This window comes from Sceloporus occidentalis, unplaced genomic scaffold (assembly GCF_023333645.1).
Source record: "Sceloporus occidentalis isolate IW3139 unplaced genomic scaffold, rSceOcc1.0.p SCAF_357, whole genome shotgun sequence".
Taxonomy (NCBI): Eukaryota; Metazoa; Chordata; class Lepidosauria; order Squamata; family Phrynosomatidae; genus Sceloporus; species Sceloporus occidentalis.
The window spans coordinates 22,501-50,107 of NW_028317337.1; the positions used below are offsets into that span (position 1 = coordinate 22,501).

The 27,607-nt window shown below is 43.7% G+C and overlaps 31 non-coding genes across 31 annotated transcripts; 4 read left to right on the top strand and 27 right to left on the bottom strand.

The window, feature by feature from the left end:
* Nucleotides 1-1,361: 1,361 nt before the first annotated feature.
* TRNAP-AGG (transfer RNA proline (anticodon AGG)) lies at nt 1,362-1,433 on the top strand. The gene has a single exon. It is a non-coding gene; the product is annotated as a tRNA-Pro (tRNA).
* A 501-nt stretch (nt 1,434-1,934) lies between these two features.
* Nucleotides 1,935-2,006, top strand: TRNAP-AGG (transfer RNA proline (anticodon AGG)). Its single transcript has one exon. It is a non-coding gene; the product is annotated as a tRNA-Pro (tRNA).
* Nucleotides 2,007-3,221: 1,215 nt separating this feature from the next.
* Nucleotides 3,222-3,293, top strand: TRNAP-AGG (transfer RNA proline (anticodon AGG)). The gene has a single exon. It is a non-coding gene; the product is annotated as a tRNA-Pro (tRNA).
* Nucleotides 3,294-3,413: 120 nt separating this feature from the next.
* TRNAP-CGG (transfer RNA proline (anticodon CGG)) lies at nt 3,414-3,485 on the top strand. Its single transcript has one exon. It is a non-coding gene; the product is annotated as a tRNA-Pro (tRNA).
* An 888-nt stretch (nt 3,486-4,373) lies between these two features.
* TRNAE-UUC (transfer RNA glutamic acid (anticodon UUC)) lies at nt 4,374-4,445 on the bottom strand. Its single transcript has one exon. It is a non-coding gene; the product is annotated as a tRNA-Glu (tRNA).
* A 301-nt stretch (nt 4,446-4,746) lies between these two features.
* Nucleotides 4,747-4,832, bottom strand: TRNAY-GUA (transfer RNA tyrosine (anticodon GUA)). Its single transcript is given in 2 exon segments — nt 4,747-4,782; nt 4,796-4,832. It is a non-coding gene; the product is annotated as a tRNA-Tyr (tRNA).
* Nucleotides 4,833-4,981: 149 nt separating this feature from the next.
* TRNAG-UCC (transfer RNA glycine (anticodon UCC)) lies at nt 4,982-5,053 on the bottom strand. The gene has a single exon. It is a non-coding gene; the product is annotated as a tRNA-Gly (tRNA).
* Nucleotides 5,054-6,843: 1,790 nt separating this feature from the next.
* Nucleotides 6,844-6,915, bottom strand: TRNAE-UUC (transfer RNA glutamic acid (anticodon UUC)). Its single transcript has one exon. It is a non-coding gene; the product is annotated as a tRNA-Glu (tRNA).
* A 301-nt stretch (nt 6,916-7,216) lies between these two features.
* On the bottom strand, nt 7,217-7,302 carry TRNAY-GUA (transfer RNA tyrosine (anticodon GUA)). Its single transcript is given in 2 exon segments — nt 7,217-7,252; nt 7,266-7,302. It is a non-coding gene; the product is annotated as a tRNA-Tyr (tRNA).
* Nucleotides 7,303-7,454: 152 nt separating this feature from the next.
* On the bottom strand, nt 7,455-7,526 carry TRNAG-UCC (transfer RNA glycine (anticodon UCC)). Its single transcript has one exon. It is a non-coding gene; the product is annotated as a tRNA-Gly (tRNA).
* Nucleotides 7,527-9,316: 1,790 nt separating this feature from the next.
* Nucleotides 9,317-9,388, bottom strand: TRNAE-UUC (transfer RNA glutamic acid (anticodon UUC)). Its single transcript has one exon. It is a non-coding gene; the product is annotated as a tRNA-Glu (tRNA).
* Nucleotides 9,389-9,689: 301 nt separating this feature from the next.
* TRNAY-GUA (transfer RNA tyrosine (anticodon GUA)) lies at nt 9,690-9,775 on the bottom strand. The gene is given in 2 exon segments: nt 9,690-9,725; nt 9,739-9,775. It is a non-coding gene; the product is annotated as a tRNA-Tyr (tRNA).
* A 152-nt stretch (nt 9,776-9,927) lies between these two features.
* TRNAG-UCC (transfer RNA glycine (anticodon UCC)) lies at nt 9,928-9,999 on the bottom strand. The gene has a single exon. It is a non-coding gene; the product is annotated as a tRNA-Gly (tRNA).
* A 1,789-nt stretch (nt 10,000-11,788) lies between these two features.
* Nucleotides 11,789-11,860, bottom strand: TRNAE-UUC (transfer RNA glutamic acid (anticodon UUC)). The gene has a single exon. It is a non-coding gene; the product is annotated as a tRNA-Glu (tRNA).
* A 301-nt stretch (nt 11,861-12,161) lies between these two features.
* TRNAY-GUA (transfer RNA tyrosine (anticodon GUA)) lies at nt 12,162-12,247 on the bottom strand. The gene is given in 2 exon segments: nt 12,162-12,197; nt 12,211-12,247. It is a non-coding gene; the product is annotated as a tRNA-Tyr (tRNA).
* A 152-nt stretch (nt 12,248-12,399) lies between these two features.
* Nucleotides 12,400-12,471, bottom strand: TRNAG-UCC (transfer RNA glycine (anticodon UCC)). The gene has a single exon. It is a non-coding gene; the product is annotated as a tRNA-Gly (tRNA).
* Nucleotides 12,472-14,261: 1,790 nt separating this feature from the next.
* Nucleotides 14,262-14,333, bottom strand: TRNAE-UUC (transfer RNA glutamic acid (anticodon UUC)). The gene has a single exon. It is a non-coding gene; the product is annotated as a tRNA-Glu (tRNA).
* Nucleotides 14,334-14,634: 301 nt separating this feature from the next.
* TRNAY-GUA (transfer RNA tyrosine (anticodon GUA)) lies at nt 14,635-14,720 on the bottom strand. Its single transcript is given in 2 exon segments — nt 14,635-14,670; nt 14,684-14,720. It is a non-coding gene; the product is annotated as a tRNA-Tyr (tRNA).
* A 152-nt stretch (nt 14,721-14,872) lies between these two features.
* TRNAG-UCC (transfer RNA glycine (anticodon UCC)) lies at nt 14,873-14,944 on the bottom strand. The gene has a single exon. It is a non-coding gene; the product is annotated as a tRNA-Gly (tRNA).
* Nucleotides 14,945-16,735: 1,791 nt separating this feature from the next.
* TRNAE-UUC (transfer RNA glutamic acid (anticodon UUC)) lies at nt 16,736-16,807 on the bottom strand. The gene has a single exon. It is a non-coding gene; the product is annotated as a tRNA-Glu (tRNA).
* Nucleotides 16,808-17,108: 301 nt separating this feature from the next.
* Nucleotides 17,109-17,194, bottom strand: TRNAY-GUA (transfer RNA tyrosine (anticodon GUA)). Its single transcript is given in 2 exon segments — nt 17,109-17,144; nt 17,158-17,194. It is a non-coding gene; the product is annotated as a tRNA-Tyr (tRNA).
* A 152-nt stretch (nt 17,195-17,346) lies between these two features.
* TRNAG-UCC (transfer RNA glycine (anticodon UCC)) lies at nt 17,347-17,418 on the bottom strand. Its single transcript has one exon. It is a non-coding gene; the product is annotated as a tRNA-Gly (tRNA).
* A 1,790-nt stretch (nt 17,419-19,208) lies between these two features.
* Nucleotides 19,209-19,280, bottom strand: TRNAE-UUC (transfer RNA glutamic acid (anticodon UUC)). The gene has a single exon. It is a non-coding gene; the product is annotated as a tRNA-Glu (tRNA).
* Nucleotides 19,281-19,581: 301 nt separating this feature from the next.
* On the bottom strand, nt 19,582-19,667 carry TRNAY-GUA (transfer RNA tyrosine (anticodon GUA)). Its single transcript is given in 2 exon segments — nt 19,582-19,617; nt 19,631-19,667. It is a non-coding gene; the product is annotated as a tRNA-Tyr (tRNA).
* Nucleotides 19,668-19,819: 152 nt separating this feature from the next.
* Nucleotides 19,820-19,891, bottom strand: TRNAG-UCC (transfer RNA glycine (anticodon UCC)). The gene has a single exon. It is a non-coding gene; the product is annotated as a tRNA-Gly (tRNA).
* A 1,790-nt stretch (nt 19,892-21,681) lies between these two features.
* TRNAE-UUC (transfer RNA glutamic acid (anticodon UUC)) lies at nt 21,682-21,753 on the bottom strand. The gene has a single exon. It is a non-coding gene; the product is annotated as a tRNA-Glu (tRNA).
* A 301-nt stretch (nt 21,754-22,054) lies between these two features.
* Nucleotides 22,055-22,140, bottom strand: TRNAY-GUA (transfer RNA tyrosine (anticodon GUA)). The gene is given in 2 exon segments: nt 22,055-22,090; nt 22,104-22,140. It is a non-coding gene; the product is annotated as a tRNA-Tyr (tRNA).
* A 152-nt stretch (nt 22,141-22,292) lies between these two features.
* TRNAG-UCC (transfer RNA glycine (anticodon UCC)) lies at nt 22,293-22,364 on the bottom strand. Its single transcript has one exon. It is a non-coding gene; the product is annotated as a tRNA-Gly (tRNA).
* Nucleotides 22,365-24,528: 2,164 nt separating this feature from the next.
* TRNAY-GUA (transfer RNA tyrosine (anticodon GUA)) lies at nt 24,529-24,614 on the bottom strand. The gene is given in 2 exon segments: nt 24,529-24,564; nt 24,578-24,614. It is a non-coding gene; the product is annotated as a tRNA-Tyr (tRNA).
* A 151-nt stretch (nt 24,615-24,765) lies between these two features.
* TRNAG-UCC (transfer RNA glycine (anticodon UCC)) lies at nt 24,766-24,837 on the bottom strand. Its single transcript has one exon. It is a non-coding gene; the product is annotated as a tRNA-Gly (tRNA).
* Nucleotides 24,838-25,615: 778 nt separating this feature from the next.
* TRNAY-GUA (transfer RNA tyrosine (anticodon GUA)) lies at nt 25,616-25,701 on the bottom strand. The gene is given in 2 exon segments: nt 25,616-25,651; nt 25,665-25,701. It is a non-coding gene; the product is annotated as a tRNA-Tyr (tRNA).
* Between the last annotated feature and the right edge of the window lie 1,906 nt (nt 25,702-27,607).

The following is a 27,607-nucleotide window of genomic DNA, read 5'->3' on the forward strand; positions in this document are numbered from 1 at the left end:
CTCCGCCTCAGAGAAAATGCCACTCGGGTGCCGTCGCTTTGCAATGGGAAGTTTCTCTCGACAGTGCTTGGCTGCAGAGAGCGAGAGGCTTTGTCGCTCGACGTGTCTTTAGCGTCCCTGCTAAACTTTCTCTTCTTCCGAGCGCCGGGCCCGGAGCGGCTGCCAGCTGTCTGGCTATATCTGTCTGGCTCGTTGGTCTAGGGGTATGATTCTCGCTTTGGGTGCGAGAGGTCCCGGGTTCAAATCCCGAGCGCTCAGCACATCCTCCTTTTAGGAGGACCCTTACCTTTCTGCTCCGCCTCAGAGAAAATGCCACTCGGGTGCCGTCGCTTTGCAATGGGAAGTTTCTCTCGACAGTGCTTGGCTGCAGAGAGCGAGAGGCTTTGTCGCTCGACGTCTCTTTAGCGTCCCTGCTAAACTTTCTCTTCTTCCGAGCGCCGGGCCCGGAGCAGCTGCCAGCTCTCTGGCTCGTTGGTCTAGGGGTATGATTCTCGCTTTGGGTGCGAGAGGTCCCGGGTTCAAATCCCGGACGAGCCCGAGCGCTCAGCACATCCTCCTTTTAGGAGGACCCTTACCTTTCTGCTCCGCCTCAGAGAAAATGCCACTCGGGTGCCGTCGCTTTGCAATGGGAAGTTTCTCTCGACAGTGCTTGGCTGCAGAGAGCGAGAGGCTTTGTCGCTCGACGTCTCTTTAGCGTCCCTGCTAAACTTTCTCTTCTTCCGAGCGCCGGGCCCGGAGCGGCTGCCAGCTGTCTGGCTTGTTGGTCTAGGGGTATGATTCCCGGGTTCAAATCCCGGACGAGCCCAAGCTGAACAGCGCCGCCTGGCGCCGTGGCTCTTCTCTGCGAGGCGTCTCTTTTAAGAAGTTGTTGCCAATCCCGCTGTACTTCTGTACCGCTTCTTCTTTTATTGGCTTCAATAAAAGAAGAAGCGGTTGCCTTGGGACGGGAAGCTTGCAGACGCCGGCGTGCCGCTGGACATCCGTTTTAGCTTCCCTGCTAAACTTTCAGCTCATTCGGGCTCACGCAGCGACCGGCTCTATATCTGTCTGGCTTGTTGGTCTAGGGGTATGATTCTCGCTTTGGGTGCGAGAGGTCCCGGGTTCAAATCCCGGACGAGCCCGAGAGTCGCCCGTTGGGCTGAGCGGTCTGCGTAACGCGTGCAGCTTCTTCTAGGAGGAGGCCGCCAAAATACCTTTTCTGCTCCGTCTCGATGAAAATGCTGTCGCTTTGCAATGGGAAGTTTCCCCTGACAGTGGCGTCGTCGTCGCCGCCGCCAAGACTGCACTCGACGTCCCTTTAGCGCCTGTGCGAAAGTCTCTCTTCATCTCAACTCTGGGCCCGGAGCCACTGCCAGCAGTCTGGCTCGTTGGTCTAGGGGTATGATTCTCGCTTAGGGTGCGAGAGGTCCCGGGTTCAAATCCCGGACGAGCCCGAGCGCTCAGCACATCCTCCTTTTAGGAGGACCCTTACCTTTCTGCTCCGCCTCAGAGAAAATGCCACTCGGGTGCCGTCGCTTTGCAATGGGAAGTTTCTCTCGACAGTGCTTGGCTGCAGAGAGCGAGAGGCTTTGTCGCTCGACGTCTCTTTAGCGTCCCTGCTAAACTTTCTCTTCTTCCGAGCGCCGGGCCCGGAGCAGCTGCCAGCTGTCTGGCTCGTTGGTCTAGGGGTATGATTCTCGCTTAGGGTGCGAGAGGTCCTGGGTTCAAATTCCAGACGAGCCCAAGCTGAACAGCGCCGCCTGGCGCCGTGTTGTTGCCAATCCCGCTGTACTTCTTTACCGCTTCTTCTTTTATTGGCTTCAATAAAAGAAGAAGCGGTTGCCTTGGGACGGGAAGCTTGCAGACGCCGGCGTGCCGCTGGACGTCCGTTTTAGCTTCCCTGCTAAACTTTCAGCTCATTCGGGCTCACGCAGCGACCAGCTCTATATCTGTCTGGCTCGTTGGTCTAGGGGTATGATTCTCGCTTAGGGTGCGAGAGGTCCCGGGTTCAAATCCCGGATGAGCCCAAGCTTGACAGCGCTACACGTCGTCACGGCTCTTCTCTGTGCGCTTGACATCCGTTTTAGCTTCCCTGCTAAACTTCTCGTACATTCGGGCTCACGCCGCGGGCTTTTCGCTAACTGTCTGGCTCGTTGGTCTAGGGGTATGATTCTCGCTTTGGGTGCGAGAGGTCCCGGGTTCAAATCCCGGACGAGCCCGAGCGCTCAGCACATCCTCCTTTTAGGAGGACCCTTACCTTTCTGCTCCGCCTCAGAGAAAATGCCACTCGGGTGCCGTCGCTTTGCAATGGGAAGTTTCTCTCGACAGTGCTTGGCTGCAGAGAGCGAGAGGCTTTGTCGCTCGACGTCTCTTTAGCGTCCCTGCTAAACTTTCTCTTCTTCCGAGCGCCGGGCCCGGAGCGGCTGCCAGCTGTCAGCTGTCTGGCTCGTTGGTCTAGGGGTATGATTCTCGCTTTGGGTGCAAGAGGTCCCGGGTTCAAATCCCGGACGAGCCCGAGCGCTCAGCACATCCTCCTTTTAGGAGGACCCTTACCTTTCTGCTCCGCCTCAGAGAAAATGCCACTCGGGTGCCGTCGCTTTGCAATGGGAAGTTTCTCTCGACAGTGCTTGGCTGCAGAGAGCGAGAGGCTTTGTCGCTCGACGTCTCTTTAGCGTCCCTGCTAAACTTTCTCTTCTTCCGAGCGCCGGGCCCGGAGCGGCTGCCAGCTGTCTGGCTTGTTGGTCTAGGGGTATGATTCTCGCTTAGGGTGCGAGAGGTCCCGGGTTCAAATCCCGGACGAGCCCAAGCTTGACAGCGCTACACGTCGTCACGGCTCTTCTCTGTGCGCTTGACATCCGTTTTAGCTTCCCTGCTAAACTTCTCGTACATTCGAGCTCACGCCGCGGGCTTTTCGCTAACTGTCTGGCTCGTTGGTATAGGGGTATGATTCTTGCTTTGGGTGCGAGAGGTCCCGGGTTCAAATCCCGGACGAGCCCGAGAGTCGCCCGTTGGGCTGAGCGGTTTGTGTAACGCGTGCAGCTTCTTCTAGGAGGAGGCCGCCAAAATACCTTTTCTGCTCCGTCTCGATGAAAATGCTGTCGCTTTGCAATGGGAAGTTTCCCCTGACAGTGGCTTTGTCGTCGTCGTCGCCGCCGCCAAGACTGCACTCGACGTCCCTTTAGCGCCTGTGCGAAAGTCTCTCTTCATCTCAACTCTGGGCCCGGAGCCACTGCCAGCAGTCTGGCTCGTTGGTCTAGGGGTATGATTCTCGCTTAGGGTGCGAGAGGTCCCGGGTTCAAATCCCGGACGAGCCCAAGCTTGACAGCGCTACACGTCGTCACGGCTCTTCTCTGTGCGCTTGACATCCGTTTTAGCTTCCCTGCTAAACTTCTCGTACATTCGAGCTCACGCCGCGGGCTTTTCGCTAATTGTCTGGCTCGTTGGTCTAGGGGTATGATTCTCGCTTCGGGTGCGAGAGGTCCCGGGTTCAAATCCCGGACGAGCCCAAGCTGAACAGCGCCGCCTGGCGCCGTGGCTCTTCTCTTCTCTGCGAGGCGTCTCTTTTAAGAAGTTGTTCCCAATCCCGCTGTACTTCTGTACCGCTTCTTCTTTTATTGGCTTCAATAAAAGAAGAAGCGGTTGCCTTGGGACGGGAAGCTTGCAGACGCCGGCGTGCCGCTGGACGTCCGTTTTAGCTTCCCTGCTAAACTTTCAGCTCATTCGGGCTCACGCAGCGACAGGCTCTATATCTGTCTGGCTCGTTGGTCTAGGGGTATGATTCTCGCTTTGGGTGCGAGAGGTCCCGGGTTCAAATCCCGGACGAGCCCGAGAGTCGCCCGTTGGGCTGAGCGGTCTGCGTAACGCGTGCAGCTTCTTCTAGGAGGAGGCCGCCAAAATACCTTTTCTGCTCCGTCTCGATGAAAATGCTGTCGCTTTGCAATGGGAAGTTTCCCCTGACAGTGGCTTTGTCGTCGTCGTCGTCGTCGCCGCCGCCAAGACTGCACTCGACGTCCCTTTAGCGCCTGTGCGAAAGTCTCTCTTCATCTCAACTCTGGGCCCGGAGCCACTGCCAGCAGTCTCTTTACCTCTCCCTGTTTGTCCACTTTTTCTTTACCGCTACCTTTTGTCACTTCCTCTCCTCTTTTCTTTAATCTATCCTCCTTTTCTTTAATCTCTCCATTTTCATTATCTTTCCTCCTGTTGCTTTTTATATAATCTCTCTAATCTATTCCTCCCGTTTCTGATGTTCCTTGACCAGCCCAAAAAGGTAAGGAATCTGCCCCAGTATTTTGAGGTGGCTATTCAGGTAAGGTGAGCGCTTTAGATGTTGGGGAATATGATTAATGCTATTTGATTTGACCAACTAGCAACAAAGGGTTCCAATAAAAACTAGCTTCCCATACTGGGAGTCGAACCCAGGCCGCCTGGGTGAAAACCAGGAATCCTAGCCGCTAGACCATATGGGATATGTGTCTCCACTCTGCACACACCACATGGGATGGTGTATGTGACAGAGCATCCACAGATCCTATAGGAGGTGAACCTTTTTATTTTAAAATACAGCTGTAATGCCTGTCAGTCCGCGGCTGCAGTTCATGAGTTCCTGTTCCAATGATCTTTGTGAGATGCGTCAGAGTTATAGTTTCTTTAGATCTTCCCAGATAAAGTGGTCCTTTTGCTGACCACGGAATTCGCACCTAAAGTCCACTCTTCACTCTGTAGGATCAACCTACCATTTTTTTTCCCGTCTCACAAAAATATAAAGCTTCCTTCGAGCCGGAATCGAACCAGCGACCTAAGGATGTCCGATTATTTTCTACAGTCCTCCGCTCTACCAGCTGAGCTATCGAAGGTCATGCTTCAGTGTGCTGTCCATGCTGACTGTACCTGGAGCAGCCCCTCACTCACCAACAACGCGTGTTACAAGCTACATCAAGTTGAAAGGTTAACATTGTAAACGGCTTGAAACTTACTGAATAGACCCGGATGTGTAAAAATCAATTTTTTTGGCCGGGAATCGAACCCGGGTCAACTGCTTGGAAGGCAGCTATGCTCACCACTATACCACCAACGCTGGACAGAGAGATAGGCTTTTAATCTAGAGATGGGAAGGTCCGGAAAAAAAAACATAAGAAAAAAAAAACATTTTCCTTCCGTTTTTTTCCAAAGCCATTTTTTGTTTGTGGGAAATGATGTCATATCCCGGAGCTCAGACTCAGCAGCACTCAGAGGATGCTCACTTTCTATGGAGGTTGCGTAACGTTTTCTTTAATTTCATAAAAATGAACCCTGCTGATGATGTCCTGGGAAAGGCTGGGTTTTGTGACCCTTGAGTTTTAGGATAATGTGAGTTAGATCCAGTCTGATATACAACGAAGGTAAAAGAAGTGTGGAACCAGTTTTCACAGAGCCCGATAGATCTGCTACATGGGTGGTTTTAGGAGTTCTGCATATGTAGATGTTATTGTGTCATTTTTCAGCCTTTAGCAGAATTTAGTTTTATGTGGAATATGGAATGTTTCATCAGAACATTTAGAAATCTGGCCGACCTTCAGGAAATGTTAAAAATTGTCATCTTCTGCCTTTGTCCGATCCTCTTCTCTGGCCTGGCTTGTTTCTACACTTAAGCTTCTTTAGCGTAGCGGTTGTACCGTTTACCTTTTCGACAAAGGTCCGCGGTTCAAAACTGGGTAGAAACACTTCTTATCATTATTCCCATTTAAAATACAGAACCGATGGTTCATCACCAAAGAGGGCAATCTGCTCCTCAGTTTCGTACCAGAAGGTGGCGCTGTTGCCCTAGGTCTTGGCCTAGTCAAGAAAATGGTGGTCAATCTACTGATGTCTTTCTTTCAGGTAAATGACTGGTGCTTCACATACTTTTTGCTTTGTTGCTTTAGTGTATTCCTTTGTTTTTCTTGTTTGTAATTTGGATTTTGAGATGATTTTTCCATGATATGTTTGAACCTGATGCAGAACTCACTATAACTATAAAATGAAATACCTGGTCAGTATATTGTGGTGCTATAAAATCTATACATACAATGTAATGTTGTTATAAATACACCTGTTTTGTGATTCGTACGGATAGTTACCTGTAAGTTGTCGGTGGCCAGACTGGGGATAACTAAGCAGCACTGGCAGTTTCAGGAATTCCACCCTTCCTCCAGCAATCATCAGATATAGAAGATATAATACTTGATCCCTTTATGCCCATCTCATGGTGATGGGGCTGCCCTGAGAACAAGAGCAGTATGATCAGGTTTTACCATAAATTTGTCCGGTGTAATTCACTTTTCCCGCAGTGACAGTTTCCTTTACATAATTTTCTGAAGGGACAAATTATACATATTACATATAAAACATATACACTTTATGAAAGGATGTGGACACCCCTAATTATTGAGTTTAGGTATTTCAGCCACATCCATTGCTAACAGGTGTATAAAATCAAGCACATAGTCGACCATCTCCCTAGACAGACATTGGCATTATGTCTCCCTTTTCCTCTTCATCTATCTTTGTTCTCTTTATCTCCCAACCCTTTCTCTTTACCTCTCCCTGTTTGTCCACTTTTTCTTTACCGCTACCTTTTGTCACTTCCTCGCCTCTTTTCTTTAATCTATCCTCCTTTTCTTTAATCTCTCCATTTTCATTATCTTTCCTCCTGTTGCTTTTTATATAATCTCTCTAATCGATTCCTCCCGTTTCTGATGTTCCTTGACCAGCCCAAAGAGGTAAGGAATCTGCCCCAGTATTTTGAGGTGGCTATTCAGGTAAGGTGAGCGCTTTAGATGTTGGGGAATATGATTAATGCTATTTGATTTGACCAACTAGCAACAAATTGTTCCAATAAGAACTACCTTCCCATACCGGGAGTCGAACCCGGGCCGCCTGGGTGAAAACCAGGAATCCTAACCGCTAGACCATATGGGATATGTGTCTCCACCCTGCACACACCACATGGGATGGTGTATGTGACAGAGCATCCACAGATCCTATAGGAGGTGAACCTTTTTATTTTAAAATACAGCTGTAATGCCTGTCAGTCCGCGGCTGCAGTTCATGAGTTCCTGTTCCAATGATCTTTGTGAGATGCGTCAGAGTTATAGTTTCTTTAGATCTTCCCAGATAAAGTGGTCCTTTTGCTGACCACGGAATTCGCACCTAAAGTCCACTCTTCACTCTGTAGGATCAACCTACCATTTTTTTTCCCGTCTCACAAAAATATAAAGCTTCCTTCGAGCCGGAATCGAACCAGCGACCTAAGGATGTCCGATTATTTTCTACAGTCCTCCGCTCTACCAGCTGAGCTATCGAAGGTCATGCTTCAGTGTGCTGTCCATGCTGACTGTACCTGGAGCAGCCCCTCACTCACCAACAACGCGTGTTACAAGCTACATCAAGTTGAAAGGTTAACATTGTAAACGGCTTGAAACTTACTGAATAGACCTGGATGCGTAAAAATCAATTTTTGCGATGGCCGGGAATCGAACCCTGGTCAACTGCTTGGAAGGCAGCTATGCTCACCACTATACCACCAACGCTGGACAGAGAGATAGGCTTTTAATCTAGAGATGGGAAGGTCCGGAAAAAAAAACATAAGAAAAAAAAAACATTTTCCTTCCGTTTTTTTCCAAAGCCATTTTTTGTTTGTGGGAAATGATGTCATATCCCGGAGCTCAGACTCAGCAGCACTCAGAGGATGCTCACTTTCTATGGAGGTTGCGTAACGTTTTCTTTAATTTCATAAAAATGAACCCTGCTGATGATGTCCTGGGAAAGGCTGGGTTTTGTGACCCTTGAGTTTTAGGATAATGTGAGTTAGATCCAGTCTGATATACAACGAAGGTAAAAGAAGTGTGGAACCAGTTTTCACAGAGCCCGATAGATCTGCTACATGGGTGGTTTTAGGAGTTCTGCATATGTAGATGTTATTGTGTCATTTTTCAGCCTTTAGCAGAATTTAGTTTTATGTGGAATATGGAATGTTTCATCAGAACATTTAGAAATCTGGCCGACCTTCAGGAAATGTTAAAAATTGTCATCTTCTGCCTTGGTCCGATCCTCTTCTCTGGCCTGGCTTGTTTCTACACTTAAGCTTCTTTAGCGTAGCGGTTGTACCGTTTACCTTTTCGACAAAGGTCCGCGGTTCAAAACTGGGTAGAAACACTTCTTATCATTATTCCCACTTAAAATACAGAACCGATGGTTCATCACCAAAGAGGGCAATCTGCTCCTCAGTTTTGTACCAGAAGGTGGTGCTGTTGCCCTAGGTCTTGGCCTAGTCAAGAAAATGGTGGTCAATCTACTGATGTCTTTCTTTCAGGTAAATGACTGGTGCTTCACATACTTTTTGCTTTGTTGCTTTAGTGTATTCCTTTGTTTTTCTTGTTTGTAATTTGGATTTTGAGATGATTTTTCCATGATATGTTTGAACCTGATGCAGAACTCACTATAACTATAAAATGAAATACCTGGTCAGTATATTGTGGTGCTATAAAATCTATACATACAATGTAATGTTGTTATAAATACACCTGTTTTGTGATTCGTACGGATAGTTACCTGTAAGTTGTCGGTGGCCAGACTGGGGATAACTAAGCAGCACTGGCAGTTTCAGGAATTCCACCCTTCCTCCAGCAATCATCAGATATAGAAGATATAATACTTGATCCCTTTATGCCCATCTCATGGTGATGGGGCTACCCTGAGAACAAGAGCAGTATGATCAGGTTTTACCATAAATTTGTCCGGTGTAATTCACTTTTCCCGCAGTGACAGTTTCCTTTACATAATTTTCTGAAGGGACAAATTATACATATTACATATAAAACATATACACTTTATGAAAGGATGTGGACACCCCTAATTATTGAGTTTAGGTATTTCAGCCACATCCATTGCTAACAGGTGTATAAAATCAAGCACATAGTCGACCATCTCCCTAGACAGACATTGGCATTATGTCTCCCTTTTCCTCTTCATCTATCTTTGTTCTCTTTATCTCCCAACCCTTTCTCTTTACCTCTCCCTGTTTGTCCACTTTTTCTTTACCGCTACCTTTTGTCACTTCCTCTCCTCTTTTCTTTAATCTATCCTCCTTTTCTTTAATCTCTCCATTTTCATTATCTTTCCTCCTGTTGCTTTTTATATAATCTCTCTAATCTATTCCTCCCGTTTCTGATGTTCCTTGACCAGCCCAAAAAGGTAAGGCATCTGCCCCAGTATTTTGAGGTGGCTATTCAGGTAAGGTGAGCGCTTTAGATGTTGGGGAATATGATTAATGCTATTTGATTTGACCAACTAGCAACAAAGGGTTCCAATAAAAACTAGCTTCCCATAACGGGAGTCGAACCCGGGCCGCCTGGGTGAAAACCAGTAATCCTAACCGCTAGACCATATGGGACATGTGTCTCCACCCTGCACACACCACATGGGATGGTGTATGTGACAGAGCATCCACAGATCCTATAGGAGGTGAACCTTTTTATTTTAAAATACAGCTGTAATGCCTGTCAGTCCGCGGCTGCAGTTCATGAGTTCCTGTTCCAATGATCTTTGTGAGATGCGTCAGAGTTATAGTTTCTTTAGATCTTCCCAGATAAAGTGGTCCTTTTGCTGACCACGGAATTCGCACCTAAAGTCCACTCTTCACTCTGTAGGATCAACCTACCATTTTTTTTCCCGTCTCACAAAAATATAAAGCTTCCTTCGAGCCGGAATCGAACCAGCGACCTAAGGATGTCCGATTATTTTCTACAGTCCTCCGCTCTACCAGCTGAGCTATCGAAGGTCATGCTTCAGTGTGCTGTCCATGCTGACTGTACCTGGAGCAGCCCCTCACTCACCAACAACGCGTGTTACAAGCTACATCAAGTTGAAAGGTTAACATTGTAAACGGCTTGAAACTTACTGAATAGACCCGGATGTGTAAAAATCAATTTTTGCGATAGCCGGGAATCGAACCCGGGTCAACTGCTTGGAAGGCAGCTATGCTCACCACTATACCACCAACGCTGGACAGAGAGATAGGCTTTTAATCTAGAGATGGGAAGGTCCGGAAAAAAAAACATAAGAAAAAAAAACATTTTCCTTCCGTTTTTTTCCAAAGCCATTTTTTGTTTGTGGGAAATGATGTCATATCCCGGAGCTCAGACTCAGCAGCACTCAGAGGATGCTCACTTTCTATGGAGGTTGCGTAACGTTTTCTTTAATTTCATAAAAATGAACCCTGCTGATGATGTCCTGGGAAAGGCTGGGTTTTGTGACCCTTGAGTTTTAGGATAATGTGAGTTAGATCCAGTCTGATATACAACGAAGGTAAAAGAAGTGTGGAACCAGTTTTCACAGAGCCCGATAGATCTGCTACATGGGTGGTTTTAGGAGTTCTGCATATGTAGATGTTATTGTGTCATTTTTCAGCCTTTAGCAGAATTTAGTTTTATGTGGAATATGGAATGTTTCATCAGAACATTTAGAAATCTGGCCGACCTTCAGGAAATGTTAAAAATTGTCATCTTCTGCCTTTGTCCGATCCTCTTCTCTGGCCTGGCTTGTTTCTACACTTAAGCTTCTTTAGCGTAGCGGTTGTACCGTTTACCTTTTCGACAAAGGTCCGCGGTTCAAAACTGGGTAGAAACACTTCTTATCATTATTCCCATTTAAAATACAGAACCGATGGTTCATCACCAAAGAGGGCAATCTGCTCCTCAGTTTTGTACCAGAAGGTGGTGCTGTTGCCCTAGGTCTTGGCCTAGTCAAGAAAATGGTGGTCAATCTACTGATGTCTTTCTTTCAGGTAAATGACTGGTGCTTCACATACTTTTTGCTTTGTTGCTTTAGTGTATTCCTTTGTTTTTCTTGTTTGTAATTTGGATTTTGAGATGATTTTTCCATGATATGTTTGAACCTGATGCAGAACTCACTATAACTATAAAATGAAATACCTGGTCAGTATATTGTGGTGCTATAAAATCTATACATACAATGTAATGTTGTTATAAATACACCTGTTTTGTGATTCGTACGGATAGTTACCTGTAAGTTGTCGGTGGCCAGACTGGGGATAACTAAGCAGCACTGGCAGTTTCAGGAATTCCACCCTTCCTCCAGCAATCATCAGATATAGAAGATATAATACTTGATCCCTTTATGCCCATCTCATGGTGATGGGGCTGCCCTGAGAACAAGAGCAGTATGATCAGGTTTTACCATAAATTTGTCCGGTGTAATTCACTTTTCCCGCAGTGACAGTTTCCTTTACATAATTTTCTGAAGGGACAAATTATACATATTACATATAAAACATATACACTTTATGAAAGGATGTGGACACCCCTAATTATTGAGTTTAGGTATTTCAGCCACATCCATTGCTAACAGGTGTATAAAATCAAGCACATAGTCGACCATCTCCCTAGACAGACATTGGCATTATGTCTCCCTTTTCCTCTTCATCTATCTTTGTTCTCTTTATCTCCCAACCCTTTCTCTTTACCTCTCCCTGTTTGTCCACTTTTTCTTTACCGCTACCTTTTGTCACTTCCTCTCCTCTTTTCTTTAATCTATCCTCCTTTTCTTTAATCTCTCCATTTTCATTATCTTTCCTCCTGTTGCTTTTTATATAATCTCTCTAATCTATTCCTCCCGTTTCTGATGTTCCTTGACCAGCCCAAAAAGGTAAGGCATCTGCCCCAGTATTTTGAGGTGGCTATTCAGGTAAGGTGAGCGCTTTAGATGTTGGGGAATATGATTAATGCTATTTGATTTGACCAACTAGCAACAAAGGGTTCCAATAAAAACTAGCTTCCCATAACGGGAGTCGAACCCGGGCCGCCTGGGTGAAAACCAGGAATCCTAACCGCTAGACCATATGGGATATGTGTCTCCACCCTGCACACACCACATGGGATGGTGTATGTGACAGAGCATCCACAGATCCTATAGGAGGTGAACCTTTTTATTTTAAAATACAGCTGTAATGCCTGTCAGTCCGCGGCTGCAGTTCATGAGTTCCTGTTCCAATGATCTTTGTGAGATGCGTCAGAGTTATAGTTTCTTTAGATCTTCCCAGATAAAGTGGTCCTTTTGCTGACCACGGAATTCGCACCTAAAGTCCACTCTTCACTCTGTAGGATCAACCTACCATTTTTTTTCCCGTCTCACAAAAATATAAAGCTTCCTTCGAGCCGGAATCGAACCAGCGACCTAAGGATGTCCGATTATTTTCTACAGTCCTCCGCTCTACCAGCTGAGCTATCGAAGGTCATGCTTCAGTCTGCTGTCCATGCTGACTGTACCTGGAGCAGCCCCTCACTCACCAACAACGCGTGTTACAAGCTACATCAAGTTGAAAGGTTAACATTGTAAACGGCTTGAAACTTACTGAATAGACCCGGATGTGTAAAAATCAATTTTTGCGATGGCCGGGAATCGAACCCTGGTCAACTGCTTGGAAGGCAGCTATGCTCACCACTATACCACCAACGCTGGACAGAGAGATAGACTTTTAATCTAGAGATGGGAAGGTCCTGAAAAAAAAACATAAGAAAAAAAAAACATTTTCCTTCCGTTTTTTTCCAAAGCCATTTTTTGTTTGTGGGAAATGATGTCATATCCCGGAGCTCAGACTCAGCAGCACTCAGAGGATGCTCACTTTCTATGGAGGTTGCGTAACGTTTTCTTTAATTTCATAAAAATGAACCCTGCTGATGATGTCCTGGGAAAGGCTGGGTTTTGTGACCCTTGAGTTTTAGGATAATGTGAGTTAGATCCAGTCTGATATACAACGAAGGTAAAAGAAGTGTGGAACCAGTTTTCACAGAGCCCGATAGATCTGCTACATGGGTGGTTTTAGGAGTTCTGCATATGTAGATGTTATTGTGTCATTTTTCAGCCTTTAGCAGAATTTAGTTTTATGTGGAATATGGAATGTTTCATCAGAACATTTAGAAATCTGGCCGACCTTCAGGAAATGTTAAAAATTGTCATCTTCTGCATTGGTCCGATCCTCTTCTCTGGCCTGGCTTGTTTCTACACTTAAGCTTCTTTAGCGTAGCGGTTGTACCGTTTACCTTTTCGACAAAGGTCCCCGGTTCAAAACTGGGTAGAAACACTTCTTATCATTATTCCCATTTAAAATACAGAACCGATGATTCATCACCAAAGAGGGCAATCTTCTCCTCAGTTTTGTACCAGAAGGTGGCGCTGTTGCCCTAGGTCTTGGCCTAGTCAAGAAAATGGTGGTCAATCTACTGATGTCTTTCTTTCAGGTAAATGACTGGTGCTTCACATACTTTTTGCTTTGTTGCTTTAGTGTATTCCTTTGTTTTTCTTGTTTGTAATTTGGATTTTGAGATGATTTTTCCATGATATGTTTGAACCTGATGCAGAACTCACTATAACTATAAAATGAAATACCTGGTCAGTATATTGTGGTGCTATAAAATCTATACATACAATGTAATGTTGTTATAAATACACCTGTTTTGTGATTCGTACGGATAGTTACCTGTAAGTTGTCGGTGGCCAGACTGGGGATAACTAAGCAGCACTGGCAGTTTCAGGAATTCCACCCTTCCTCCAGCAATCATCAGATATAGAAGATATAATACTTGATCCCTTTATGCCCATCTCATGGTGATGGGGCTGCCCTGAGAACAAGAGCAGTATGATCAGGTTTTACCATAAATTTGTCCGGTGTAATTCACTTTTCCCGCAGTGACAGTTTCCTTTACATAATTTTCTGAAGGGACAAATTATACATATTACATATAAAACATATACACTTTATGAAAGGATGTGGACACCCCTAATTATTGAGTTTAGGTATTTCAGCCACATCCATTGCTAACAGGTGTATAAAATCAAGCACATAGTCGACCATCTCCCTAGACAGACATTGGCATTATGTCTCCCTTTTCCTCTTCATCTATCTTTGTTCTCTTTATCTCCCAACCCTTTCTCTTTACCTCTCCCTGTTTGTCCACTTTTTCTTTACCGCTACCTTTTGTCACTTCCTCGCCTCTTTTCTTTAATCTATCCTCCTTTTCTTTAATCTCTCCATTTTCATTATCTTTCCTCCTGTTGCTTTTTATATAATCTCTCTAATCGATTCCTCCCGTTTCTGATGTTCCTTGACCAGCCCAAAGAGGTAAGGAATCTGCCCCAGTATTTTGAGGTGGCTATTCAGGTAAGGTGAGCGCTTTAGATGTTGGGGAATATGATTAATGCTATTTGATTTGACCAACTAGCAACAAATTGTTCCAATAAAAACTACCTTCCCATACCGGGAGTCGAACCCGGGCCGCCTGGGTGAAAACCAGGAATCCTAACCGCTAGACCATATGGGATATGTGTCTCCACCCTGCACACACCACATGGGATGGTGTATGTGACAGAGCATCCACAGATCCTATAGGAGGTGAACCTTTTTATTTTAAAATACAGCTGTAATGCCTGTCAGTCCGCGGCTGCAGTTCATGAGTTCCTGTTCCAATGATCTTTGTGAGATGCGTCAGAGTTATAGTTTCTTTAGATCTTCCCAGATAAAGTGGTCCTTTTGCTGACCACGGAATTCGCACCTAAAGTCCACTCTTCACTCTGTAGGATCAACCTACCATTTTTTTTCCCGTCTCACAAAAATATAAAGCTTCCTTCGAGCCGGAATCGAACCAGCGACCTAAGGATGTCCGATTATTTTCTACAGTCCTCCGCTCTACCAGCTGAGCTATCGAAGGTCATGCTTCAGTGTGCTGTCCATGCTGACTGTACCTGGAGCAGCCCCTCACTCACCAACAACGCGTGTTACAAGCTACATCAAGTTGAAAGGTTAACATTGTAAACGGCTTGAAACTTACTGAATAGACCTGGATGCGTAAAAATCAATTTTTGCGATGGCCGGGAATCGAACCCTGGTCAACTGCTTGGAAGGCAGCTATGCTCACCACTATACCACCAACGCTGGACAGAGAGATAGGCTTTTAATCTAGAGATGGGAAGGTCCGGAAAAAAAAACATAAGAAAAAAAAAAACATTTTCCTTCCGTTTTTTTCCAAAGCCATTTTTTGTTTGTGGGAAATGATGTCATATCCCGGAGCTCAGACTCAGCAGCACTCAGAGGATGCTCACTTTCTATGGAGGTTGCGTAACGTTTTCTTTAATTTCATAAAAATGAACCCTGCTGATGATGTCCTGGGAAAGGCTGGGTTTTGTGACCCTTGAGTTTTAGGATAATGTGAGTTAGATCCAGTCTGATATACAACGAAGGTAAAAGAAGTGTGGAACCAGTTTTCACAGAGCCCGATAGATCTGCTACATGGGTGGTTTTAGGAGTTCTGCATATGTAGATGTTATTGTGTCATTTTTCAGCCTTTAGCAGAATTTAGTTTTATGTGGAATATGGAATGTTTCATCAGAACATTTAGAAATCTGGCCGACCTTCAGGAAATGTTAAAAATTGTCATCTTCTGCCTTGGTCCGATCCTCTTCTCTGGCCTGGCTTGTTTCTACACTTAAGCTTCTTTAGCGTAGCGGTTGTACCGTTTACCTTTTCGACAAAGGTCCGCGGTTCAAAACTGGGTAGAAACACTTCTTATCATTATTCCCATTTAAAATACAGAACCGATGGTTCATCACCAAAGAGGGCAATCTGCTCCTCAGTTTTGTACCAGAAGGTGGTGCTGTTGCCCTAGGTCTTGGCCTAGTCAAGAAAATGGTGGTCAATCTACTGATGTCTTTCTTTCAGGTAAATGACTGGTGCTTCACATACTTTTTGCTTTTTTGCTTTAGTGTATTCCTTTGTTTTTCTTGTTTGTAATTTGGATTTTGAGATGATTTTTCCATGATATGTTTGAACCTGATGCAGAACTCACTATAACTATAAAATGAAATACCTGGTCAGTATATTGTGGTGCTATAAAATCTATACATACAATGTAATGTTGTTATAAATACACCTGTTTTGTGATTCGTACGGATAGTTACCTGTAAGTTGTCGGTGGCCAGACTGGGGATAACTAAGCAGCACTGGCAGTTTCAGGAATTCCACCCTTCCTCCAGCAATCATCAGATATAGAAGATATAATACTTGATCCCTTTATGCCCATCTCATGGTGATGGGGCTGCCCTGAGAACAAGAGCAGTATGATCAGGTTTTACCATAAATTTGTCCGGTGTAATTCACTTTTCCCGCAGTGACAGTTTCCTTTACATAATTTTCTGAAGGGACAAATTATACATATTACATATAAAACATATACACTTTATGAAAGGATGTGGACACCCCTAATTATTGAGTTTAGGTATTTCAGCCACATCCATTGCTAACAGGTGTATAAAATCAAGCACATAGTCGACCATCTCCCTAGACAGACATTGGCATTATGTCTCCCTTTTCCTCTTCATCTATCTTTGTTCTCTTTATCTCCCAACCCTTTCTCTTTACCTCTCCCTGTTTGTCCACTTTTTCTTTACCGCTACCTTTTGTCACTTCCTCGCCTCTTTTCTTTAATCTATCCTCCTTTTCTTTAATCTCTCCATTTTCATTATCTTTCCTCCTGTTGCTTTTTATATAATCTCTCTAATCGATTCCTCCCGTTTCTGATGTTCCTTGACCAGCCCAAAGAGGTAAGGAATCTGCCCCAGTATTTTGAGGTGGCTATTCAGGTAAGGTGAGCGCTTTAGATGTTGGGGAATATGATTAATGCTATTTGATTTGACCAACTAGCAACAAATTGTTCCAATAAAAACTACCTTCCCATACCGGGAGTCGAACCCGGGCCGCCTGGGTGAAAACCAGGAATCCTAACCGCTAGACCATATGGGATATGTGTCTCCACCCTGCACACACCACATGGGATGGTGTATGTGACAGAGCATCCACAGATCCTATAGGAGGTGAACCTTTTTATTTTAAAATACAGCTGTAATGCCTGTCAGTCCGCGGCTGCAGTTCATGAGTTCCTGTTCCAATGATCTTTGTGAGATGCGTCAGAGTTATAGTTTCTTTAGATCTTCCCAGATAAAGTGGTCCTTTTGCTGACCACGGAATTCGCACCTAAAGTCCACTCTTCACTCTGTAGGATCAACCTACCATTTTTTTTCCCGTCTCACAAAAATATAAAGCTTCCTTCGAGCCGGAATCGAACCAGCGACCTAAGGATGTCCGATTATTTTCTACAGTCCTCCGCTCTACCAGCTGAGCTATCGAAGGTCATGCTTCAGTGTGCTGTCCATGCTGACTGTACCTGGAGCAGCCCCTCACTCACCAACAACGCGTGTTACAAGCTACATCAAGTTGAAAGGTTAACATTGTAAACGGCTTGAAACTTACTGAATAGACCCGGATGTGTAAAAATCAATTTTTGCGATAGCCGGGAATCGAACCCGGGTCAACTGCTTGGAAGGCAGCTATGCTCACCACTATACCACCAACGCTGGACAGAGAGATAGGCTTTTAATCTAGAGATGGGAAGGTCCGGAAAAAAAAACATAAGAAAAAAAAACATTTTCCTTCCGTTTTTTTCCAAAGCCATTTTTTGTTTGTGGGAAATGATGTCATATCCCGGAGCTCAGACTCAGCAGCACTCAGAGGATGCTCACTTTCTATGGAGGTTGCGTAACGTTTTCTTTAATTTCATAAAAATGAACCCTGCTGATGATGTCCTGGGAAAGGCTGGGTTTTGTGACCCTTGAGTTTTAGGGTAATGTGAGTTAGATCCAGTCTGATATACAACGAAGGTAAAAGAAGTGTGGAACCAGTTTTCACAGAGCCCGATAGATCTGCTACATGGGTGGTTTTAGGAGTTCTGCATATGTAGATGTTATTGTGTCATTTTTCAGCCTTTAGCAGAATTTAGTTTTATGTGGAATATGGAATGTTTCATCAGAACATTTAGAAATCTGGCCGACCTTCAGGAAATGTTAAAAATTGTCATCTTCTGCCTTGGTCCGATCCTCTTCTCTGGCCTGGCTTATTTCCACACTTAAGCTTCTTTAGCGTAGCGGTTGTACCGTTTGCCTCACGTGACAAAGGTCCCCGGTTCGAAACTGGGTAGAAACGCTTCTTATCCTTATTCCCATTTAAAATACAGAACCGATGATTCATCACCAAAGAGGGCAATCTGCTCCTCAGTTTTGTACCAGAAGGTGGTGCTGTTGCCCTAGGTCTTGGCCTAGTCAAGAAAATGGTGGTCAATCTACTGATGTCTTTCTTTCAGGTAAATGACTGGTGCTTCACATACTTTTTGCTTTGTTGCTTTAGTGTATTCCTTTGTTTTTCTTGTTTGTAATTTGGATTTTGAGATGATTTTTCCATGATATGTTTGAACCTGATGCAGAACTCACTATAACTATAAAATGAAATACCTGGTCAGTATATTGTGGTGCTATAAAATCTATACATACAATGTAATGTTGTTATAAATACACCTGTTTTGTGATTCGTACGGATAGTTACCTGTAAGTTGTCGGTGGCCAGACTGGGGATAACTAAGCAGCACTGGCAGTTTCAGGAATTCCACCCTTCCTCCAGCAATCATCAGATATAGAAGATATAATACTTGATCCCTTTATGCCCATCTCATGGTGATGGGGCTGCCCTGAGAACAAGAGCAGTATGATCAGGTTTTACCATAAATTTGTCCGGTGTAATTCACTTTTCCCGCAGTGACAGTTTCCTTTACATAATTTTCTGAAGGGACAAATTTTACATATTACATATAAAACATATACACTTTATGAAAGGATGTGGACACCCCTAATTATTGAGTTTAGGTATTTCAGCCACATCCATTGCTAACAGGTGTATAAAATCAAGCACATAGTCGACCATCTCCCTAGACAGACATTGGCATTATGTCTCCCTTTTCCTCTTCATCTATCTTTGTTCTCTTTATCTCCCAACCCTTTCTCTTTACCTCTCCCTGTTTGTCCACTTTTTCTTTACCGCTACCTTTTGTCACTTCCTCTCCTCTTTTCTTTAATCTATCCTCCTTTTCTTTAATCTCTCCATTTTCATTATCTTTCCTCCTGTTGCTTTTTATATAATCTCTCTAATCTATTCCTCCCGTTTCTGATGTTCCTTGACCAGCCCAAAAAGGTAAGGAATCTGCCCCAGTATTTTGAGGTGGCTATTCAGGTAAGGTGAGCGCTTTAGATGTTGGGGAATATGATTAATGCTATTTGATTTGACCAACTAGCAACAAAGGGTTCCAATAAAAACTAGTTTCCCATACTGGGAGTCGAACCCAGGCCGCCTGGGTGAAAACCAGGAATCCTAACCGCTAGACCATATGGGATATGTGTCTCCACCCTGCACACACCACATGGGATGGTGTATGTGACAGAGCATCCACAGATCCTATAGGAGGTGAACCTTTTTATTTTAAAATACAGCTGTAATGCCTGTCAGTCCGCGGCTGCAGTTCATGAGTTCCTGTTCCAATGATCTTTGTGAGATGCGTCAGAGTTATAGTTTCTTTAGATCTTCCCAGATAAAGTGGTCCTTTTGCTGACCATGGAATTCGCACCTAAAGTCCACTCTTCACTCTGTAGGATCAACCTACCATTTTTTTTCCCGTCTCACAAAAATATAAAGCTTCCTTCGAGCCGGAATCGAACCAGCGACCTAAGGATGTCCGATTATTTTCTACAGTCCTCCGCTCTACCAGCTGAGCTATCGAAGGTCATGCTTCAGTCTGCTGTCCATGCTGACTGTACCTGGAGCAGCCCCTCACTCACCAACAACGCGTGTTACAAGCTACATCAAGTTGAAAGGTTAACATTGTAAACGGCTTGAAACTTACTGAATAGACCCGGATGTGTAAAAATCAATTTTTGCGATGGCCGGGAATCGAACCCTGGTCAACTGCTTGGAAGGCAGCTATGCTCACCACTATACCACCAACGCTGGACAGAGAGATAGACTTTTAATCTAGAGATGGGAAGGTCCTGAAAAAAAAACATAAGAAAAAAAAAACATTTTCCTTCCGTTTTTTTCCAAAGCCATTTTTTGTTTGTGGGAAATGATGTCATATCCCGGAGCTCAGACTCAGCAGCACTCAGAGGATGCTCACTTTCTATGGAGGTTGCGTAACGTTTTCTTTAATTTCATAAAAATGAACCCTGCTGATGATGTCCTGGGAAAGGCTGGGTTTTGTGACCCTTGAGTTTTAGGATAATGTGAGTTAGATCCAGTCTGATATACAACGAAGGTAAAAGAAGTGTGGAACCAGTTTTCACAGAGCCCGATAGATCTGCTACATGGGTGGTTTTAGGAGTTCTGCATATGTAGATGTTATTGTGTCATTTTTCAGCCTTTAGCAGAATTTAGTTTTATGTGGAATATGGAATGTTTCATCAGAACATTTAGAAATCTGGCCGACCTTCAGGAAATGTTAAAAATTGTCATCTTCTGCATTGGTCCGATCCTCTTCTCTGGCCTGGCTTGTTTCTACACTTAAGCTTCTTTAGCGTAGCGGTTGTACCATTTACCTTTTCGACAAAGGTCCCCGGTTCAAAACTGGGTAGAAACACTTCTTATCATTATTCCCATTTAAAATACAGAACCGATGATTCATCACCAAAGAGGGCAATCTGCTCCTCAGTTTTGTACCAGAAGGTGGCGCTGTTGCCCTAGGTCTTGGCCTAGTCAAGAAAATGGTGGTCAATCTACTGATGTCTTTCTTTCAGGTAAATGACTGGTGCTTCACATACTTTTTGCTTTGTTGCTTTAGTGTATTCCTTTGTTTTTCTTGTTTGTAATTTGGATTTTGAGATGATTTTTCCATGATATGTTTGAACCTGATGCAGAACTCACTATAACTATAAAATGAAATACCTGGTCAGTATATTGTGGTGCTATAAAATCTATACATACAATGTAATGTTGTTATAAATACACCTGTTTTGTGATTCGTACGGATAGTTACCTGTAAGTTGTCGGTGGCCAGACTGGGGATAACTAAGCAGCACTGGCAGTTTCAGGAATTCCACCCTTCCTCCAGCAATCATCAGATATAGAAGATATAATACTTGATCCCTTTATGCCCATCTCATGGTGATGGGGCTGCCCTGAGAACAAGAGCAGTATGATCAGGTTTTACCATAAATTTGTCCGGTGTAATTCACTTTTCCCGCAGTGACAGTTTCCTTTACATAATTTTCTGAAGGGACAAATTATACATATTACATATAAAACATATACACTTTATGAAAGGATGTGGACACCCCTAATTATTGAGTTTAGGTATTTCAGCCACATCCATTGCTAACAGGTGTATAAAATCAAGCACATAGTCGACCATCTCCCTAGACAGACATTGGCATTATGTCTCCCTTTTCCTCTTCATCTATCTTTGTTCTCTTTATCTCCCAACCCTTTCTCTTTACCTCTCCCTGTTTGTCCACTTTTTCTTTACCGCTACCTTTTGTCACTTCCTCGCCTCTTTTCTTTAATCTATCCTCCTTTTCTTTAATCTCTCCATTTTCATTATCTTTCCTCCTGTTGCTTTTTATATAATCTCTCTAATCGATTCCTCCCGTTTCTGATGTTCCTTGACCAGCCCAAAGAGGTAAGGAATCTGCCCCAGTATTTTGAGGTGGCTATTCAGGTAAGGTGAGCGCTTTAGATGTTGGGGAATATGATTAATGCTATTTGATTTGACCAACTAGCAACAAATTGTTCCAATAAAAACTACCTTCCCATACCGGGAGTCGAACCCGGGCCGCCTGGGTGAAAACCAGGAATCCTAACCGCTAGACCATATGGGATATGTGTCTCCACCCTGCACACACCACATGGGATGGTGTATGTGACAGAGCATCCACAGATCCTATAGGAGGTGAACCTTTTTATTTTAAAATACATCTGTAATGCCTGTCAGTCCGCGGCTGCAGTTCATGAGTTCCTGTTCCAATGACCTTTGTGAGATGCGTCAGAGTTATAGTTTCTTTAGATCTTCCCAGATAAAGTGGTCCTTTTGCTGACCACGGAATTCGCACCTAAAGTCCACTCTTCACTCTGTAGGATCAACCTACCATTTTTTTTCCCGTCTCACAAAAATATAAAGCTTCCTTCGAGCCGGAATCGAACCAGCGACCTAAGGATGTCCGATTATTTTCTACAGTCCTCCGCTCTACCAGCTGAGCTATCGAAGGTCATGCTTCAGTGTGCTGTCCATGCTGACTGTACCTGGAGCAGCCCCTCACTCACCAACAATGCGTGTTACAAGCTACATCAAGTTGAAGGGTTAACATTGTAAACGGCTTGAAACTTACTGAATAGACCCGGATGTGTAAAAATCAATTTTTGCGTTGGCCGGGAATCGAACCCGGGTCAACTGCTTGGAAGGCAGCTATGCTCACCACTATACCACCAACGCTGGACAGAGAGATAGGCTTTTAATCTAGAGATGGGAAGGTCCGGAAAAAAAAACATAAGAAAAAAAAAACATTTTCCTTCCGTTTTTTTCCAAAGCCATTTTTTGTTTGTGGGAAATGATGTCATATCCCGGAGCTCAGACTCAGCAGCACTCAGAGGATGCTCACTTTCTATGGAGGTTGCGTAACGTTTTCTTTAATTTCATAAAAATGAACCCTGCTGATGATATCCTGGGAAAGGCTGGGTTTTGTGACCCTTGAGTTTTAGGATAATGTGAGTTAGATCCAGTCTGATATACAACGAAGGTAAAAGAAGTGTGGAACCAGTTTTCACAGAGCCCGATAGATCTGCTACATGGGTGGTTTTAGGAGTTCTGCATATGTAGATGTTATTGTGTCATTTTTCAGCCTTTAGCAGAATTTAGTTTTATGTGGAATATGGAATGTTTCATCAGAACATTTAGAAATCTGGCCGACCTTCAGGAAATGTTAAAAATTGTCATCTTCTGCCTTGGTCCGATCCTCTTCTCTGGCCTGGCTTATTTCTACACTTAAGCTTCTTTAGCGTAGCGGTTGTACTGTTTGCCTCAAGCGACAAAGGTCCCCGGTTCGAAACTGGGTAGAAACACTTCTTATCATTAGTCCCATTTAAAATACAGAACCGATGATTCATCACCAAGGAGGGCAATCTGCTCCTCAGTTTTGTACCAGAAGGTGGTGCTGTTTCCCTAGGTCTTGGCCTAGTCAAGAAAATGGTGGTCAATCTACTGATGTCTTTCTTTCAGGTAAATGACTGGTGCTTCACATACTTTTTGCTTTGTTGCTTTAGTGTATTCCTTTGTTTTTCTTGTTTGTAATTTGGATTTTGAGATGATTTTTCCATGATATGATTGAACCTGATGCAGAACTCACTATAACTATAAAATGAAATACCTGGTCAGTATATTGTGGTGCTATAAAATCTATACATACAATGTAATGTTGTTATAAATACACCTGTTTTGTGATTCGTACGGATAGTTACCTGTAAGTTGTCGGTGGCCAGACTGGGGATAACTAAGCAGCACTGGCAGTTTCAGGAATTCCACCCTTCCTCCAGCAATCATCAGATATAGAAGATATAATACTTGATCCCTTTATGCCCATCTCATGGTGATGGGGCTGCCCTGAGAACAAGAGCAGTATGATCAGGTTTTACCATAAATTTGTCCGGTGTAATTCACTTTTCCCGCAGTGACAGTTTCCTTTACATAATTTTCTGAAGGGACAAATTATACATATTACATATAAAACATATACACTTTATGAAAGGATGTGGACACCCCTAATTATTGAGTTTAGGTATTTCAGCCACATCCATTGCTAACAGGTGTATAAAATCAAGCACATAGTCGACCATCTCCCTAGACAGACATTGGCATTATGTCTCCCTTTTCCTCTTCATCTATCTTTGTTCTCTTTATCTCCCAACCCTTTCTCTTTACCTCTCCCTGTTTGTCCACTTTTTCTTTACCGCTACCTTTTGTCACTTCCTCTCCTCTTTTCTTTAATCTATCCTCCTTTTCTTTAATCTCTCCATTTTCATTATCTTTCCTCCTGTTGCTTTTTATATAATCTCTCTAATCTATTCCTCCCGTTTCTGATGTTCCTTGACCAGCCCAAAGAGGTAAGAAATCTGCCCCAGTATTTTGAGGTGGCTATTCAGGTAAGGTGAGCGCTTTAGATGTTGGGGAATATGATTAATGCTATTTGATTTGACCAACTAGCAACAAAGGGTTCCAATAAAAACTAGCTTCCCATACGGGGAGTCGAACCTGGGCCGCCTTGGTGAAAACCAGGAATCCTAACCGCTAGACCATATGGGATATGTGTCTCCACCCTGCACACACCACATGGGATGGTGTATGTGACAGAGCATCCACAGATCCTATAGGAGGTGAACCTTTTTATTTTAAAATACAGCTGTAATGCCTGTCAGTCCGCGGCTGCAGTTCATGAGTTCCTGTTCCAATGATCTTTGTGAGATGCGTCAGAGTTATAGTTTCTTTAGATCTTCCCAGATAAAGTGGTCCTTTTGCTGACCACGGAATTCGCACCTAAAGTCCACTCTTCACTCTGTAGGATCAACCTACCATTTTTTTTCCCGTCTCACAAAAATATAAAGCTTCCTTTGAGCCGGAATCGAACCAGCGACCTAAGGATGTCCGATTACTTTCTACAGTCCTCCGCTCTACCAGCTGAGCTATCGAAGGTCATGGTTCAGGGGCTGTCCATGCTGACTGTACCTGGAGCAGCCCCTCTCTCACCAACAACGCGTGTTACAAGCTACATCAAGTTGAAGGGTTAACATTGTAAACGGCTTGAAACTTACTGAATAGACCCGGATGTGTAAAAATCAATTTTTGCGTTGGCCGGGAATCGAACCCGGGTCAACTGCTTGGAAGGCAGCTATGCTCACCACTATACCACCAACGCTGGACAGAGAGATAGGCTTTTAATCTAGAGATGGGAAGGTCTGGAAAAAAAAACATAAGAAAAAAAAAACATTTTCCTTCCGTTTTTTTCCAAAGCCATTTTTTGTTTGTGGGAAATGATGTCATATCCCGGAGCTCAGACTCAGCAGCACTCAGAGGATGCTCACTTTCTATGGAGGTTGCGTAACGTTTTCTTTAATTTCATAAAAATGAACCCTGCTGATGATGTCCTGGGAAAGGCTGGGTTTTGTGACCCTTGAGTTTTAGGATAATGTGAGTTAGATCCAGTCTGATATACAACGAAGGTAAAAGAAGTGTGGAACCAGTTTTCACAGAGCCCGATAGATCTGCTACATGGGTGGTTTTAGGAGTTCTGCATATGTAGATGTTATTGTGTCATTTTTCAGCGTTTAGCAGAATTTAGTTTTATGTGGAATATGGAATGTTTCATCAGAACATTTAGAAATCTGGCCGACCTTCAGGAAATGTTAAAAATTGTCATCTTCTGCCTTGGTCCGATCCTCTTCTCTGGCCTGGCTTGTTTCTACACTTAAGCTTCTTTAGCGTAGCGGTTGTACCGTTTGCCTTTTCGACAAAGGTCCCCGGTTCAAAACTGGGTAGAAACACTTCTTATCATTATTCCCATTTAAAATACAGAACCGATGATTCATCACCAAAGAGGGCAATCTGCTCCTCAGTTTTGTACCAGAAGGTGGTGCTGTTGCCCTAGGTCTTGGCCCTAGGTCATTTTTTTTCCCGTCTCACAAAAATATAAAGCTTCCTTCGAGCCGGAATCGAACCAGCGACCTAAGGATGTCCGATTATTTTCTACAGTCCTCCGCTCTACCAGCTGTGCTATCGAAGGTCATGCTTCAGTGTGCTGTCCATGCTGACTGTACCTGGAGCAGCCCCTCACTCACCAACAATGCGTGTTACAAGCTACATCAAGTTGAAGGGTTAACATTGTAAACGGCTTGAAACTTACTGAATAGACCCGGATGTGTAAAAATCAATTTTTGCGATGTCCGGGAATCGAACCCGGGTCAACTGCTTGGAAGGCAGCTATGCTCAGCACTATACCACCAACACTGGACAGAGAGATAGGCTTTTAATCTAGAGATGGGAAGGTCCGGAAAAAAAAACATAAGAAAAAAAAAACATTTTCCTTCCGTTTTTTTCCAAAGCCATTTTTTGTTTGTGGGAAATGATGTCATATCCCGGAGCTCAGACTCAGCAGCACTCAGAGGATGCTCACTTTCTATGGAGGTTGCGTAACGTTTTCTTTAATTTCATAAAAATGAACCCTGCTGATGATGTCCTGGGAAAGGCTGGGTTTTGTGACCCTTGAGTTTTAGGATAATGTGAGTTAGATCCAGTCTGATATACAACGAAGGTAAAAGAAGTGTGGAACCAGTTTTCACAGAGCCCGATAGATCTGCTACATGGGTGGTTTTAGGAGTTCTGCATATGTAGATGTTATTGTGTCATTTTTCAGCCTTTAGCAGAATTTAGTTTTATGTGGAATATGGAATGTTTCATCAGAACATTTAGAAATCTGGCCGACCTTCAGGAAATGTTAAAAATTGTCATCTTCTGCCTTGGTCTGATCCTCTTCTCTGGCCTGGCTTATTTCTACACTTAATCTTCTTTAGCGTAGCGGTTGTACCGTTTGCCTCATGCGACAAAGGTCCCCGGTTCGAAACTGGGTAGAAACACTTCTTATCATTATTCCCATTTAAAATACAGAACCGATGATTCATCACCAAAGAGGGCAATCTGCTCCTCAGTTTTGTACCAGAAGGTGGTGCTGTTGCCCTAGGTCTTGGCCTAGTCAAGAAAATGGTGGTCAATCTACTGATGTCTTTCTTTCAGGTAAATGACTGGTGCTTCACATACTTTTTGCTTTGTTGCTTTAGTGTATTCCTTTGTTTTTCTTGTTTGTAATTTGGATTTTGAGATGATTTTTCCATGATATGTTTGAACCTGATGCAGAACTCACTATAACTATAAAATGAAATACCTGGTCAGTATATTGTGGTGCTATAAAATCTATACATACAATGTAATGTTGTTATAAATACACCTGTTTTGTGATTCGTACGGATAGTTACCTGTAAGTTGTCGGTGGCCAGACTGGGGATAACTAAGCAGCACTGGCAGTTTCAGGAATTCCACCCTTCCTCCAGCAATCATCAGATATAGAAGATATAATACTTGATCCCTTTATGCCCATCTCATGGTGATGGGGCTGCCCTGAGAACAAGAGCAGTATGATCAGGTTTTACCATAAATTTGTCCGGTGTAATTCACTTTTCCCGCAGTGACAGTTTCCTTTACATAATTTTCTGAAGGGACAAATTATACATATTACATATAAAACATATACACTTTATGAAAGGATGTGGACACCCCTAATTATTGAGTTTAGGTATTTCAGCCACATCCATTGCTAACAGGTGTATAAAATCAAGCACATAGTCGACCATCTCCCTAGACAGACATTGGCATTATGTCTCCCTTTTCCTCTTCATCTATCTTTGTTCTCTTTATCTCCCAACCCTTTCTCTTTACCTCTCCCTGTTTGTCCACTTTTTCTTTACCGCTACCTTTTGTCACTTCCTCTCCTCTTTTCTTTAATCTATCCTCCTTTTCTTTAATCTCTCCATTTTCATTATCTTTCCTCCTGTTGCTTTTTATATAATCTCTCTAATCTATTCCTCCCATTTCTGATGTTCCTTGACCAGCCCAAAGAGGTAAGAAATCTGCCCCAG